General features: G+C 31.7%; 1 protein-coding gene across 1 annotated transcript in view; it reads left to right on the forward strand.

Moving 5' to 3' along the window:
- The window catches only part of LOC118181258 (uncharacterized), a 320,872-nt gene that overhangs the window by 70,266 nt on the left and 234,584 nt on the right, over nucleotides 1–16,022 (forward strand). The gene's annotated exons all lie outside the window — the stretch shown is intronic.

Below are 16,022 nucleotides of genomic sequence, written 5' to 3' on the forward strand. Positions count from 1 at the left end.
TAGAACACAGAGAAAGAAGAGGCTGAAGATAAAAAAGCAGTAACAGAATATAGATGTAATCTTGAATCTGTATAATTTTAAGAGTTGATAATTTTTCAGTTAAAACTTGACAAATTCTTACACAAAAAGGTTTCGTTGAAGAACACTATAAATTTCGTCATATCTGATTTTCATATATTTAAAAGTTCTCAATAGACATATAAATAATATTTTTTTCCAATGGCAAATTATGAACAGTTACAGTGTAACACAGTCTAGTAACCTATACAAGGCCAGATGTGGTGGTCTCTTTATTATGGAGGCACCTAATAGGTGGGCCACATCGCCTCCTATGAAGGGACGGACAGTTACAACCATGCCTTCTCCGGAATTCGAGCCCAGGCCCTTCGGTATCGCAGTCAGGCTGCCCTAACCACTACCGTCTGGGAGTATATAAATAATATTAAGTGCATAGGAAATTGGAAGACTAAAAGATTCGTTCATAGTACTCGGGGTTTCATTGTGAACTAAGTTCGCTATAGCAAGGTTTCACTGAATTACAAATTACCTCATTGTATTATAAATTAAATCAATTAGATGTATAAACAAAAATATAAAAAAAAAGTCTGAAAACTTTCAGATTTTACATTACTCCCAAGGCATTTTTAACGTTTTGTGTGATACCTTTATTTATTAAATATCACGCTCTTCGCACTTAAACCATACAATTCAGTTCAACCAAAATAATTTTAAAATGAGCATATCTTTAGAATTTTCGATACACAATCTCGCGCGTTAAAGATAAAATGTTTTTCCGTACAGTGTTGCCATTGCTCGCTTTGAAATCGTTGAGTTTGTAAATCAAACATTTTTTAAGTGTTACAAAATATGAAAAATTTCCAAATTCCAAATTTGGGCTTCCAGATGCTCATATTCGGGTGAAAACGTGCGTTATTCAAAATTGGAGGGCTCTAGGTACCGTTGTTTTAGCACAGCGTAAGAAATATACATATATTTATGCAGATTCTTCTTTATTTAATTTCTTTAAATATAATACAGGACTCTAATATTTGGTGGCAACAATATGAAAAGTGAACCTACATTTTAGTGATTCAACGCAAAATGCCAACCCGAAATTAACAGCCCTTCTGGGATCACGCCCTTTGAGCTAATAATTATATAAATGATTGAGATAATTGAGACAATAATAATTTGAAAGATAAACCAAAAATCAAATGGCAATGCTCTAAGAATTAATTCATGTAGAAGTTAGATTTACCGTCTTATTTTTCTAGGAAAAGCAACATTAACCAAGCTACGATGATAATAAATGCCTATATATTGTGACATCACGAAGATAACAACAATTTAGGCTATAGTCGTTTTCAGCATCAGAAATAATTTATACGCTAAAAGAAATAAAAGTAAATTATTCTTTCAAAGAAAATGCCGCAGAGAATTAGGAACGGCTAATTAAATTTTCGGTACACTTGCTCATTAATTAATAATAGGCTTCAGTTGTAATCTTATTAGAACCTAGAAAACATTCTTTTTGTTTTCAAAGCCAAGATACCAAGACAAGAGAGTTTGTTCCCATGAAAATTAGCAACCTTATCCTTCAATTCAACATTTATTGCTTTTTAAGTTAGTTTATTGTTTTGTAGTTCATTTTCATTTAAAAGGATGTATTATGAATGCATTTATGATTTGTTATTAGTTTTATTATTTTATCTTCGAGGTGGATTTGTCGCAAAATTTTGTTCTTCTTGAAAATACTCTAAACTCATTTATGGAAACAGTTTAACAATGATTATTTGAGACAGCCTCTTAGTATTTAAGAAGATGCCTCAATTCTTATTCTGTGTGCAAATTGGAGTCATTGTCGATATACTTAAAGAATGGCAAATTTTAAGAGTTAAAGTACATTAAAAATAATGTATTGCTTAAAATAAAATTAACATAATTTAATTCTGTTTTCCTTTCTTTTTCTACATTATGTTATCCGTAATACTGAGATCATATTTAAGAAGATTTTTAATTACTGTAATTGTACGCGACAATTAAGTAAACTAAGAGTAGTCCTAAAATTAAGAAAAAATGACCTCCGCGTTAAAAGACTCTGAAGACTAGTTCATTTAACGATTTAGGGTCTTCAGGATATCTGTGTCAGCTAAATGCTAGTTGTTTGACTGTTTCTTGAAAGTTCTATCCAATAAGTGGATAGCTACCAGCGGCCAAGCGGTAAAATCACTGAACACTGGTAGTTCTGACCTGGTTTCCATTTCAGGCGGAACAGTTGTCTGCATGGTTGTTTTCATGGTTTTCCCCATGTTCAACAACAAGGAATGAAGCTCTTATACGGGAAATAAGATAAGAGTATGCTTAATTATTTTATTAATTTTCTCTCAGATCGGTGTTCGTTTTTGTGTTTATGGATCACATAAACTATAGGTACTTTTTTCGTTTTGCCGGCGCAAGCGATAAAGTCGCCAGTAATGTTACAACCAATGCGAAATGATATATCTTCGCTGGTAATCTTTTACTTTAACTTTTACATTTTCAAAACAAGGAGCAGCCATTTCTTATCAGATTGATTGTTTCTTTCAAAACTGGCATACATTTACATAGAATTTTTACCAGATAGTTCAGTTTTATGCCCTAAGGCCATTCGCGGGCGGTAATTAAGTCAATTAGGATGCAATCACACCGCTCACCCGCTGGCGAAAATATAGAAAAGCCAAAGTCAAGAGTTAAATTCATCAATTCTAATGAGAATGCACTAGCGAAGTAAAGTACTGCGGTTTTACAAAATTTCTGAGTAAGCTATTCGTACGAATTGAAATAATTCTTGCATTTAAACTTGTATTCCAAATTAAGATTTAACTTGAAATTAATGTAGATAATTACTGAGAGAATTAGATTTTTGTAGCGTAGTTTACGTGAGATGAGATCACTTGGGGGTCAAGCGATGTGAACTGCCGAATCAGGATGTTGTACGATGAAAGCATAGTAAATTCTTAAATTGATGTCATTTTACAAATTTATTGTCTTTATTTATTGGCTTTTTTACCAAATTTTAAACGACATTAAAATGTTTATACCTTCAAAATAAAAAATTCTTAGAACTAACATTTGTCAACATTTTTTATGTATATACTATGTGGTTTCGCCAATAAAGTCTGCTTGGCGAGATTTGCGCCGGTGAAACCAAAGTACTAAATTATATTACCACGTATAGTCATAGTAATTTAAAATCTTCTCAAATATGATTTCAGTATTACAAATAACAAAATATATAAAAAGAAAGGAAAACAGAATTAAAGTATGTTAAGTTTATTTTAAGTAACACATTATTTCTTATGTTAAATTTTTCCTGCGCTTCTACTGTTTAAACTGACGCTCCAGAATATGTAAGTGATGTGCTTTGAAGTAAGAGTAAGAATCTAATCTTAAGAGAAAGGTTTGACTGTTATGATGATTCTCCTCTGTTACAATCTGCCTTAAAGCTGTTCCTGAGTTTTTTTTTTTCAATTTAAACTATTAGTCTCCAAAGAGTGACGCCAGTTGTTAAATTTTAAATTCAGACTTTGTTTGATTTGTGAATATTTTGAAACATTGTGTCTATCTACCCGAAATTAGCGCCATTTATTTATGCTAATTGTTTATTTCTGTAACTGTTATTGTATTTTCCCATTTATAACCTTCCAGAGTTCAAATAAATTCTTTAGTTTTACATAATTGTATTTATTTAGCATTCTGGTATTGAAAGGTAAAGAAGTTATGATAATTTCTCCAGTAGTTTAAAGCTTCAGACCAATTTTGATTAGTTTTTTGTTTAAGCCAAACTGGTTTTAACCTTATGAAATATTCCTACATGTTTTGGTCTTATGTTGCAGCAATTGAGCTTTGGCGAGTAAAATGCTAAATCAAAAACTAGTAAAGACGTGTATTTCTATAAGTGAGCATCGTTCTATAACAGTACCAAGTGAGCATCATTTTATAACAGCACCAAACAAGAGTGAACTGCCCAAATTTAAATAACATGCACACTGACTGAGATACCTTCTCCTTCGCATTAAATCAAATTAAGAAAACTTAAGTTATATAAATAAATTAAGCATGAGTAAGAAGTAATTAAATGGAAGTAAAAGCTCCCCGCTTTGATAAATCAGTATTGCAGTAGTGACCAAACAAATGGCTAATCCCAAATACGAATCATGATCAAAGGCATTTTAAAACTGAATTAAATTTCAAAATATTTAATAGAAATTAAAATGAAATGTTTTAGAAGACATCAAAGTAACGGAAACCACAGCGGTATGAGAAAGTTGCGTTCGTTTAAAGTAAAAAGCGATTTTAAATCTTAAAATCTTTAAATCATCATACATTATGGAATACATGCATAAAATTAAATTAGAGAAGTGAAATAAAATTATGGAAATAGTTTAACAATGGTTTCTTGATAAAATTTCCTCTAAAATAAGTATACAGTTTATAATAATGTTTTTGAAATGAAATTAAGTAATTTCATATTCCTTTTATCATCTTGGAAATCTAATTCCATAATCCTTGGAAAAAACTATGATTTTCCTAATTTCAAAGCACAAACTCTTTGAATTTTTGAGTATTAATTCAGCATATAATTTCCATAATATTGAATATTTAATAAATTGTAATGAGCGAGACTTTAAATGCCACTTTCCATTCAACTATGAATAGTTTAAATGGAATATTTTATATTTCGGAAAAAACTATAATTGGATTAATGTTTACAAAGATGTACTAATTTCTGAAGGTGGTTAAAATGTTTTTATTTATTTATAATATAAAGACAAATAGAGTTTGTATTTCAAAATCGAAAATGAATCTAATTAATAATTTAAAAGTAATAGACAATAAATTCATAAAAGTCTAATTCATGCAGCATTAGGATTTTTTTGCAGTCAACAAACTAAAGCGAGAAAGCAAAGTTTATATCATTTTCTCTACCCACATATTGTTTGGAAAAAGGCAAAGATTTTTTGAGACCATTTTTAAAAGAAGAAAGATGCTAAAAGAATTTTTGTTTTACGAATATCAGTAACATATACCCATTATTTTCAGATACATAAAAATTCAATTTGACGTGAGCAAAATGAAAATTTAATAATCGTTGTTACATTGACCGTTTTCATGAAATACAGTTAGCTTAACATAGATTTCTCACCCATTAAATGCGAGTATTCAGATTTATCCAAAAAAGTGTGCGAAGCTACACAGGAAGTACCACAGTATTTGTTATGTGTGAAAAGCCTGTAAATTTAAAGAAATTTATATACAGAAATGCATAATGCTATTCAAATGCCGCAGAGAGTCCAGAAGAAAACGTTTGTAGAGAAAATACGTAATAAGGTTTCAAAAAATATAAAATATGATGTCTTTATTATTCTAAACAAAATTAATTAGCTTGATGTACGATTGCTGTGAATCGATACACAGTTACTGAAATGTCTTTCCATGGCATTCACTAGACTGAAATTTAAATTCAGTAGAACTGACAGTCATCTTTTTTAAAGCAAATCCGAGTGCTGGGAGTCTCACGTAAGGTGACTGATGAAGCTATTTGTCGTAAGATATTCTAGACATTCTTAACACAACTGTCTTATAATGAGAATGCTGAGAATAGAATCGAACAAGATCTTTATTTTTAAGTTGGAGTGGATTAACTCCAGAATAATTATCTTTCAAGAGAGACTCTGGGAGTATGGGGGCTAGCTAGGCCTCTGAGCGGCACGGCCTTATGCTCGTGAAGATCAGGATTTAAATTTATTATCTAAATTTACATAATTACTTTTTTTAGACTCTGGTATAATAAACTTCCATTCATTAAGATGATATTTGCATCATCAAAGGAAGCAAAATATTTTAAATTATAAGCTAATATATACCAAATAACAAGAAATCTCATGGCCAGATAAAGGGGGTCGTCCATTCAAGGGGCTAGAAATAATGTCGTCATATAGGCCATAGCCGGTTATAGAATTTCTGCTTTGTAAATGCAAATAGATATGGCCAGTCATCATGGCGTCTCCCAAGAAAGGCAAACTATTGTAATGAAAACGGACGTTCCGAAGACATTCGATGGGAAGTTGCGGGATCAGTGTTCTTTTTAGCTAAAAGCAAACTGATGATCGGTATTTAAACGTAACTCCTCAAGAAAGAAAATACGGGCTCATCATTTAGGTTCCAATGAAGAAGTATGGGTCACTATTTTATGTGCTTTCCGCTAAAAGATGAAAAATGGGACACAGTCAGGGATAGATTAAGGCACTTAGAGGTCCTAAGCAATTAATAGAATCGAATGGCCACATATATATTTACATCACTTTTTCTTAGTTTTGCCGCACCATACATTATATAGTAAAGTTTTATGGTGCTCCTTTCCTTGACTTTTCATTTTTTATGCTGTCTTTCCTTGATCCCCTAAGCGTGTGTTTTTTTTGCCTAATGGGTAATCGAGCTCTGGACACAATACATAGAACATCTTGCATACAGGGTAATTTTCTGCAAATTCAGATAAGCAATAAATCTATTTATTATAATACTAAAGGCTACTTCGAGATTAGAAGTGAGTTAGCTTGCAGCATGATGATTTCGTCTCTCGAAGGTTGACAAAAGAGGGTCTCTGGATACGATAGTGGCTCTTGATGATTTGTCCTTTCGAAATTTAATAATTTCGGTGATAAGAAATTTTCAACGTATCCTTCAGATGACTGATATCATGACCTTATTCTTGAGACATCGTATTCTTCTGGAGTAATTAAGATTTTAGAGATGGCTGGTTACAAATAATTGACTTTCAAAATTCAAATAAATTGCTTCCGATGACAATTTCGTGCAGTTCCAAGCTGAAGCTGTCAAGGTTTAGCTACGAAATCTCATCTCAGAATTTCCAAAAAGACTACGAGAAAGATATATTTATTTGATAATTATTTCGAACTGTACGTGCTACTTCTATACCTGGACACTTTTCTCTCCCATATATTGTATTAATGGTTTGCATCCATTTCGAAATGCGCACTTAATGATACTGATGCAAGTACGTTTGAAGGTTCTGAAACAAGAAACATGTTTAACAAGTAGGGTACTGCTTGTAGAGAGATATAACTCAATGTCTTTCAGACATTACTAGACTGATAAGTGTCTTATCGCTCCAGCCTGTATTCAGATGACTTAGAAAGGTTAATATAAATTCTTTAAATTTTGGAGTGTAACAGCTGAAATTGCTGAATTAAATCTTTCTGTTCCAGAACTGCAGAAGATTCTTCCTTTGATTCATAAGGTATTTCTCCCGCCTTCTTAGCATGCCTTCGTGGTGTAGTGGTCAGCACGATCGACGCGTATTCGAGAGGTATTATTGGAGTCCCGGCGAGGGCATTGCTCATTTTTACGTCTTCTACTTTCAAAACATTTACTAATTTCTCTACACATTTAATGGATTACTTGTTTTAAATAAAATAAAACAAAAGAATCCGAGTAGTGATGAAATTCTGCAAATATATTCTTTCTTTCGATTTCTGAGTTTTTAGGTGATGATCCGTGTAATATGCATAAAATAAGTTTTGTACCAAAAATGCTCAGAATATGACGTTATGATGGCACAAATTTTAATAAAACATTTTACACTTTCAGAATACCATTAAGAATTGCATGTTGGTTTCATATGACCCACTTTATTACATTGTTGATAGCTAATGTATTGCTATAAGCGTCTTATCGCTCCAGCGATCGATATCCGATGACATCTTTGAAGTAAGGACTGGGTAATTCAATTCTATATAATAACTCGAAAAAGGAAACTTAAGAACTGATGCTGTTGGAATTAATAGTAAGAGATCTTTCCTTTAATTTATATGAATGATTAATGCAATAAGGAGAAGTTTACTAACCTGAGATTAGTTGGATAAACGTGTTTTAATATGTCATTAACAGAAAAACCTGGATTTAAACGTTAACAGTAAAAGAACAAAATCATAACGTATAATTAAATAGCGCTCTTGAATAATAATTTAACTGATTGCGTGTCATGTCATAAATATCTAAATGCCATTTTCATTTCACGAAAGAGCTCATTTTTCATATTTTGTTGTTAGGCAATGGTGTTCATATGTAAGTGACATCACAGTACAAGTTTCATAAAGATTTTCAACAGTGGCTTGTAAATAACTTACATATGTCTTATTTTAGCCGACCAGTGAAACGTGGAGAGTTACAATGTATAGCAGTATTATAAGAGCAAAAACCTGAAATGCGGTTTTGCAATTTTTCTGACTACAGCATGTTAAAAAAGAAATTAAATGGTCTTTATAAATTTAATATATTCCTTCCGAATAGTGATTAAAACTTTTAAATAGAAACTCAGTCTTCTACTTTTTAATTTTCAAGATTTTCAGATAAAAGGGGAAGAAGTAATAAGGAAGTTTAGAGCCTTTAAATGAAATTTGTGGTTATTTTATTTTTTCATGGAAAAATATTTATCTTTGTTATCTAAAAACTATATAATGCTATTTTCTTTCATTGGATGAAAGAAAAACATTCCAGGTTCTCTCATTGACACTATATACAGTGGTGTGACATCCACGGCATAATTTCAGTTCATTTTTTTAAAATAAAACTGTGCGTATTGGTGAATGTTTGTCGAAGAGCACTAGAAATGAATAAAAAAATGTAGTTCTTTTTAAGACGCCCAACCACGGACTGTGGTGGTCACGACAGAATTTATTGCATTTTGAATATGATGGCTAGACAATAAAGTGCAATTTCCTCTGGTAAATTTATGAAAATCGAATGAGCGTCAGGCTAAATCAACGTCATCATACCTTTTTAAATAAATAACTTCTTAATCTGATACATGCGAGCACAAACTAAATAACTAGAAAAGAACACATTTATCTTGAAAAGATAGTAAACCTGGCAAAAAAGATAGCTTCTTAGACTGTATATCATTATTCGTTTTGAAACATATTAATATTCTGCTTTGGAATGCCCATATTGAGTTCGGTATACGTATTGTATTTTTTTTTTCATTTTTTGTTTCTGTTGAAAACATATGTTTTCAGGCAACTCGGTAGACAATCGATCTTGATCCTACGATTATCATACTGATAGTTGATCCGGGTAGGCGTTTTCATAAAGCGACTTCAAAACGCATGTGCAAGCGTCTTAACGATCTCTTCTATAGGGACTAGGTTGTTGCAACACTTTCCTATCATAATCTTTTTTTAAATTAAGAAAACGAATACAAAACTCCTTGTGTTCCACGAAGTATTTCACGAGGCTTTACAGATGTAAGTAAATAACTCATAACACAAGGAGATACAACTAAAAAAAAAGAAACAAAAAAAAATAATAGCTATGTCTGGAGTGAGCAAAGAAAACATGCAAAATACAAATATTACTATAACCAAAATACTAAAATATACTATGAGTAATTAAACTATGCTTTTCCATAGTTCCATAATTATTGCGTCAGTATATTTTGCTTTGAATTCTTTCACATATTGCAAGAACGCTCTCAAAAAGATGAACAAATATAATCCAAAAAGTTGAAGTAATTTAATTTTTAAGAAACATGAAACTGTAAACTTCCTTACGACTTACCACCAGTAGTTCAAATGTATAAGGCAGCTATAAAAATAGGCTAAGCCAGCTAGTTCCCAAAACTACTATGAGAACAAATTATTTTTTTGATTTTAATGTAAAACCTCTTCTGGTATTTCATACCTGGTTTTGTTTTCTTTTGATATATTGCTTTAATCTTTGCCATATTTTAATATGCACGTATACATTCTTACAGATATCACAAAAAATATTCTAGGCCGTATATATACGACCTTACCGCTTAGAGGGTTTTAAGGAAGCGTTAAACAGTCTAAAGCCAGTTAGTTCTTTCTCTCTAGAGCCGATACAATCTGATCTCATTTCATTCACTACGACAATAAAAGGCGATGCACTCTTAAAGTGATATTTAAATTTAATGCTTTTGAATGTAAGATAGAAATTGAAAATTCTAATGCTTAAAATGGAGTGAGATTAGCCTAGTCTCTCTAGTTCACCCACTTCATTACCACTGGTTATTATAATGGTATATTATTAATAATTACTTTACACTGATAAGGTGCCAATAATATTAAAGTACCATATAATTAGTTTTTAAACAATAATTCTTGTTTTAGGTTTTTGAAAATTAAGGACAAAGCAGTTCATGTAATTCAAAATGTATTTTTGAAAATATTAATCGTTACTTATCAAATATAATTATGATTAAAGAAAAACACAAATATTTACATGGGGAAAATTTGTTGTTTTTATATTTTGTTAACGAATCCAGTTTTTTTCTTTTTCTCAGAACTCTGGCTTCGTTCATTATTAAAATTCCACATGCTTTACTGTAACTAGTAGTTAATGTTTATTTAAAAAAATAACTGAAAAATTTTTTGCTGTTTCTTCAGTTACGATAAAGAATGTTTCTCCACAGAAAAGAAATTACACTGTCTTGCTTGAAAACTGTTATTATCTTCATAAATCTGGAAATAAAAAAATACCCGAAATCTTAAGGAAAAAAATGAGTTTTGTTTCAGTAAGGGCTTGTAAATAACAATGTTTATCCTCGTAAAAAACGAAAACAGTCTTTATTTTTTATTTACTTATGATTTTCTCTCTCATTCTCATCCCAGTTAGACTGATTATCTTTCAAGGGGGAAAACTCAAGAACTTCGCAAATTTTATTGCTAATAACATAAAAACTCTGGATTTCTTCTGTTCCTTCAGGCAACAAAATGTGTTGTCTGCACGAAATAGTGCAATTCGCATTGGAATAGCGAAACCATATCGATTACTGAGTTAACTGGAAATCTTAAGAAGTCTCGTTTCAAAAATGTTTTCATAATAAAAACTTCTTTATTACTTATGAGAAAAATACGAATTCTTCAAGAAATCATTTTGAAAACCGATGAAATTATAAATCGGTAGTTTTCAATGTATTGTTTGAAATAAAAATGAAGTGTAATCTAAAACTTACGACTGCAGCGCCTTCGTTTTCTTACAGTTTTTAGCACGTGTATTTAATGTTTGGAATTTGGAATTTTTATAAAACAATATTTTTTATATATATGATGATCTCTACTAGCTTGTTCAGTAGGAGAAAAATTATACACTACGGCGGCTGCCGAAAACATCAAGGGAAAAATATCGTGGTCGAACAAGAGAAATAATATAAGTCCCCGGTATAAGCCCATAGTGACTAAGTGGTTCTGGTAGTTCAACTCAAGATGAAATTATAGAGATGGATCCATATAGAGTAAGAAGTCCGAGTGTTTTTGTTGTTCACAGCCATTTGCAATTAATTCGACCAGAATCTGCAGCTCCTAACGAAATGATCTCTTGAGAAAATCAATTCATTAAAACGCTGACTGCTCATTGAAAGCAAAAGAAATAAATTTGTAACATGTGAGCGTAGCTGAATTGAAAGCTGAATATTCTAGAAATAGAAAATTGTAAACTATTGCCTGTAAAATGCATTTTTATATTTTTACACTTTAATATATTTGCTTTGAGGAATTTAGATACATTTTATAAGGTAGAACATCGCACCCCTACTCCGGGATGCGTAATGGCAAACCGCACATTGAGTTGATCAATGTTAACGAATTTCATTTACTGCGCATGCTCAGTAGTGTACCGTTGGCGTGGGAGGAAATACTGGCGACTAAGGGGGCATAAGTAACCTTAAACAATTATGTTTGTCATGTAAGTCTTATCGACTGTTTGCAATTGCAATACTACCGAAATTTGTTTTTGCTTAATGCATTTGCTTCTGTTTCATTTCATTTTTCTTTATTTTGTTCATAAACGTTACATTTGATATCAGTTATTTATAATAATTTCCTTGTCTTTAATTCAGCAAATTAAACTGGATTTATTCTTTAGTTTGTTAAGGTATATACGAATGGAACTTACGGTAAATACGCAATTGCTTTTATTCTTCACAAGTATAATCAATAAAGATTCCTAATGTATCTTCTAATGTTTCCTATTTTGTAATCATTCTTAAACGAAAATTTGCATAGTTTACAATCGATATTTATACTCTAAGTAATGAAACGACTTACAACTTAACAAGTTTTAAACCCCCGAACTGCTTACGCCCAGATAACAGTAACAGAATATTAATCATACACCGTAATTGTCTACTTTTAAGACTGTACCAAAGTCGTAATTGTGCCAAATTCTCTTCTGGGCATGCGCAGCATGCGAAATTCGTTTAACATTGATCAACTGAATGTGCAGTTTGCCGTTACGCCTCCGGGGATGTATTGTTGATTGGCAATGTAATAATAAAACCTCCATTTATTTTTTCTTCTAACTTGAGCGAGTAAATTCCAACTATGCTCAGTCTGACGACGATCTTCTCCTATACATAATGCTATGATCCATACAATTTTGCTATACATAGGTATTTTTTATATTAAGTACATATTCAATAAAACACTTCGAAAGTCTTATAAAAAATTTCATAAAAATACAAGACCACACTAATTTTTAAAACAAATTACAAAGCAGAAATTTCATAAATATGTAGTTTTAGAAGATAATGTAAGTTTTTATAAGTTTACTAAGCATAACATGGTCGACGAAATAGTAAGTGCTATTTAATCATAAAATGCCTGATTCGAATGCTTTATTTTAACGTGAAACATGCATATTTACATCGAAATATTAAAAAAATATATTGCTGTGTATTAACAGTGCTAGCAGGAACGATGTAAACTTTGATTTTTATTATAAAAAATAGCATACATTCACAAACTTTCTAAGAATGTAATTTTCGTTCATTTTTATCAGAGTAATTTAGACACATTTTTGACGAGCACATTGTCCTGTGTCCTGGTGAAATTAAATATTCAAAATAAGTAACGCGAAACATATAATACCTTCTTAAGGATGAGCGTTTTCCTTTTCACGTGGTTTAAAACAGTTTTAAAAATTTCGAGGGAGAATTTGAAATGAGTTATATACAGCTGATATCAAAGAGCATCTAATTTCAGAAATTAAAAATGAAAAAAAATAGGCAGTTGCTCAAAGTTAAACAATTTAGAATACAATCCTCTAATCGCAGATTGAAATCTGAATTTAATAAAATTTGTAAAAACTGATGTACACCATTGGATAATACTCTCTAGCTCATAAAGTAAAAGAATATAAAGATATTTATTGATTTCATTGAATAAAGACTTTTTTTTAATATCTCTTATTAGCGCGAAGGAGATTTCTTGTTAGCCCAAATGGGATATTAGTTTCGAAACGGCATTTTGCGTCGTTTCACTATAAATGGCGTATCACTTTTTAAACTGTTGCCACCAAATACTATCACCCTATATTTGAGGAAATTAAATAAAGAAGAATCTGAATTGTATGTTTCTCGCATTGTATTTTTATGTATGTTTCTCGCAACGACGGTACCTATAGATATCAAATTTCGAATAACGTAATTGTCTACTCGAACATGGGCACCTGGAAGCCCGAATTTTGAATTTCGAATTTGCTTTATTATCTATTTCATATTTTGGAAAACTTAACAAGTTTTCGATTAGCAGTGGCAACACCGTACGAAAAAAAAACATTTTTAATCTCCAGCGCGCTAGAATGTCTGTCGGAATATCTAAAGATATGTTAGTTTTAAAATAATTTATGATATTGCTGTTGAATTGAATTTTATGTGGTTTAAGTGCGAAGAACCTGATTTTAATAAATAAAGGTAACACAGATTTTGTTTTATTTATCTTTCCTTTTTGTATCTGAAATATATTAAGTTTATATCATAGTTATTGCTAACACCATTGCGTAATCAATTACAATGGTGGACGAAGACTGCTCCGTCTCTGGCGCCTCTGTTCAATCGATGAAATCTTGCTATATCATGCTTGAATACTCTTAATTCTAATGGTTAAATCAATGCCTACATCTGCACTGCGTGGACTTATAATCTGAATTCTTATCAAATTGATTATAGTTCCAATGGACGTGTGAGAATGCAGCAACAACAACTTTCTATTTTTGTTATATTAGCATATTAACGTTAACCACTGAACAGTCAACAGTTTCAAAACAGAAATAACTATTTTAAACAAAAGCACCGGATTGTGATATGGGTTAGCAATCTTTTACAAAGATTTCAAATTTCAATTTCAAACTTTGCGGTTTTGAATTATATGTTTCAAGCTACGTTCGTTATAAAGTTCCCAGTAAACGTTTCATTTACGAATATCCCTCCAGGCGCATCATGTGTTATTCACCTACAAAGCTATGAATTCTCAAGTCTCAGATATATCGAAACATGTGTAAGTTATTTTTTATTTAATTTACAAATTTTTATGATTGAAAACTTTCTTATAGCTTTCCTTTCCATTATCCCTTACTAGGATGCAAATGAGGTTAAAGATTATTTAAGGCAATTAAATGTTTTACATAGAGAGCATTTGATAACGAAACTTACAGCTTTATTTTATACAACCCAGCTCTATCTGCGAACATTCCAGCATTAGCCATTTTGCTAGCCGACTTAACATGCGCCACTAAAGTTTCGAGCCAGCTTAGTTATGCCAAATCTGTATAGTCTCTCACTACGATACTTTTAAATTGCAAAGTTAAGTTTATGCTATTTTACTATCTGCAAATTCCGGAGTTTGAGTGTACGCTAGGGTGTGAAGGATTTTGAGTTAATATCACACAATTAGGACCCTATACACATCCTGTAGAACATAAGGCGCCCAAATTGATAATTATACGCATAGAGACTAATAAAAAGACTTTAGGAACCCTCCAAGCCTTGTTTTTCCGTAAATTTGTATGTCGACGTATTTAAAACTTCAGTTGGTCAGCTATGGCATTTAGTATTTGGTGACAGAGAATAGAAGTACCTAATATTGTCATAACGGGTGAAGAAGACGTCTGTATGACTATGCGGCAGGGACATAATTCATTGTTTTGTTAAGTTTGGGAAAGGTCGTATCTAAACAACTCCGCATAGCGGGTTTAGGGTTGCAAGAAATGTCAGGGTTGCCAGATTTTGTGTGAAATCTCCCATTTGGCGACAAATTGGCGATATGCCATAGACGGAGCGAGAACATTCTAGAACGAATTCTTACCGGTTTTCTCGAGAATGTTCTCGAAGGCAGGTCAAAAGCTATAAATATCCTGCCTGTACGCGGTTTATCAGTTTATCGTGACGAGTATCTTGAGAAGTATGTTGAGTTCAATAATATAACTTCACAGATCAGCTTGAGATCGATCGACCGAGTCGGGAGCTGCACTTTATGCTTTGCCGTGATGCTGTCTTCACCGTTATAGACTGATAGCTTGAAGGCTGCGTTGCTGATTGTTTGAGCTTGTTTATCGTAGTTTTTCGACTACTGTAACGCGTCTTTGAAACTGCCCTGTATAATACTGACGATTAAACTGTACTTTGATTCTTCATCAAATGTTGTCATTAGTCACTCTAAATCCACGAACCCGTAGAACGCAACAGTATGATTCGATTAAGGTTTTTATTAACAACGTTGCTAATCGGGATCCTCTTTTTACTAGCTGGAAAATTAATGACGTTATTAAAAATCTTAAATCCAATGAAGTTCCTCATCGTGATACTATTTTAAATGACATTTTGAAATTAATTTATATAATGCTTCCAAATTCGTTTTGTAAAATTTTTACATTTGTATGAAGCTTAGTTCGTTTCCTCATTGTTGGAAGAGCAAATATTCTTTTAATCCCTAAGAAGAGTGGTCATTCCGCATTTATTACCACCTACTTTAATAAAATGCCTAGAAAAACTGTTTGTTAATAGGATTACATGGCACCTCATAATAAAAAATTGTTAAACCAAGCACAGTTTGGTTTTACTCCGCGTAAGACCTGTGAAGTTGCTCTCTTGCATCTGAAAGACATAGCAGAAAAAGTAAGAAGATAAACGCATAAAATTCTAGTGTTCTTTTATTATAAGGGTG

This window comes from Stegodyphus dumicola, chromosome 9 (assembly GCF_044657685.1).
Source record: "Stegodyphus dumicola isolate Sdum_Otavi_A_Nest chromosome 9, ASM4465768v1".
NCBI lineage: Eukaryota > Metazoa > Arthropoda > Arachnida > Araneae > Eresidae > Stegodyphus > Stegodyphus dumicola.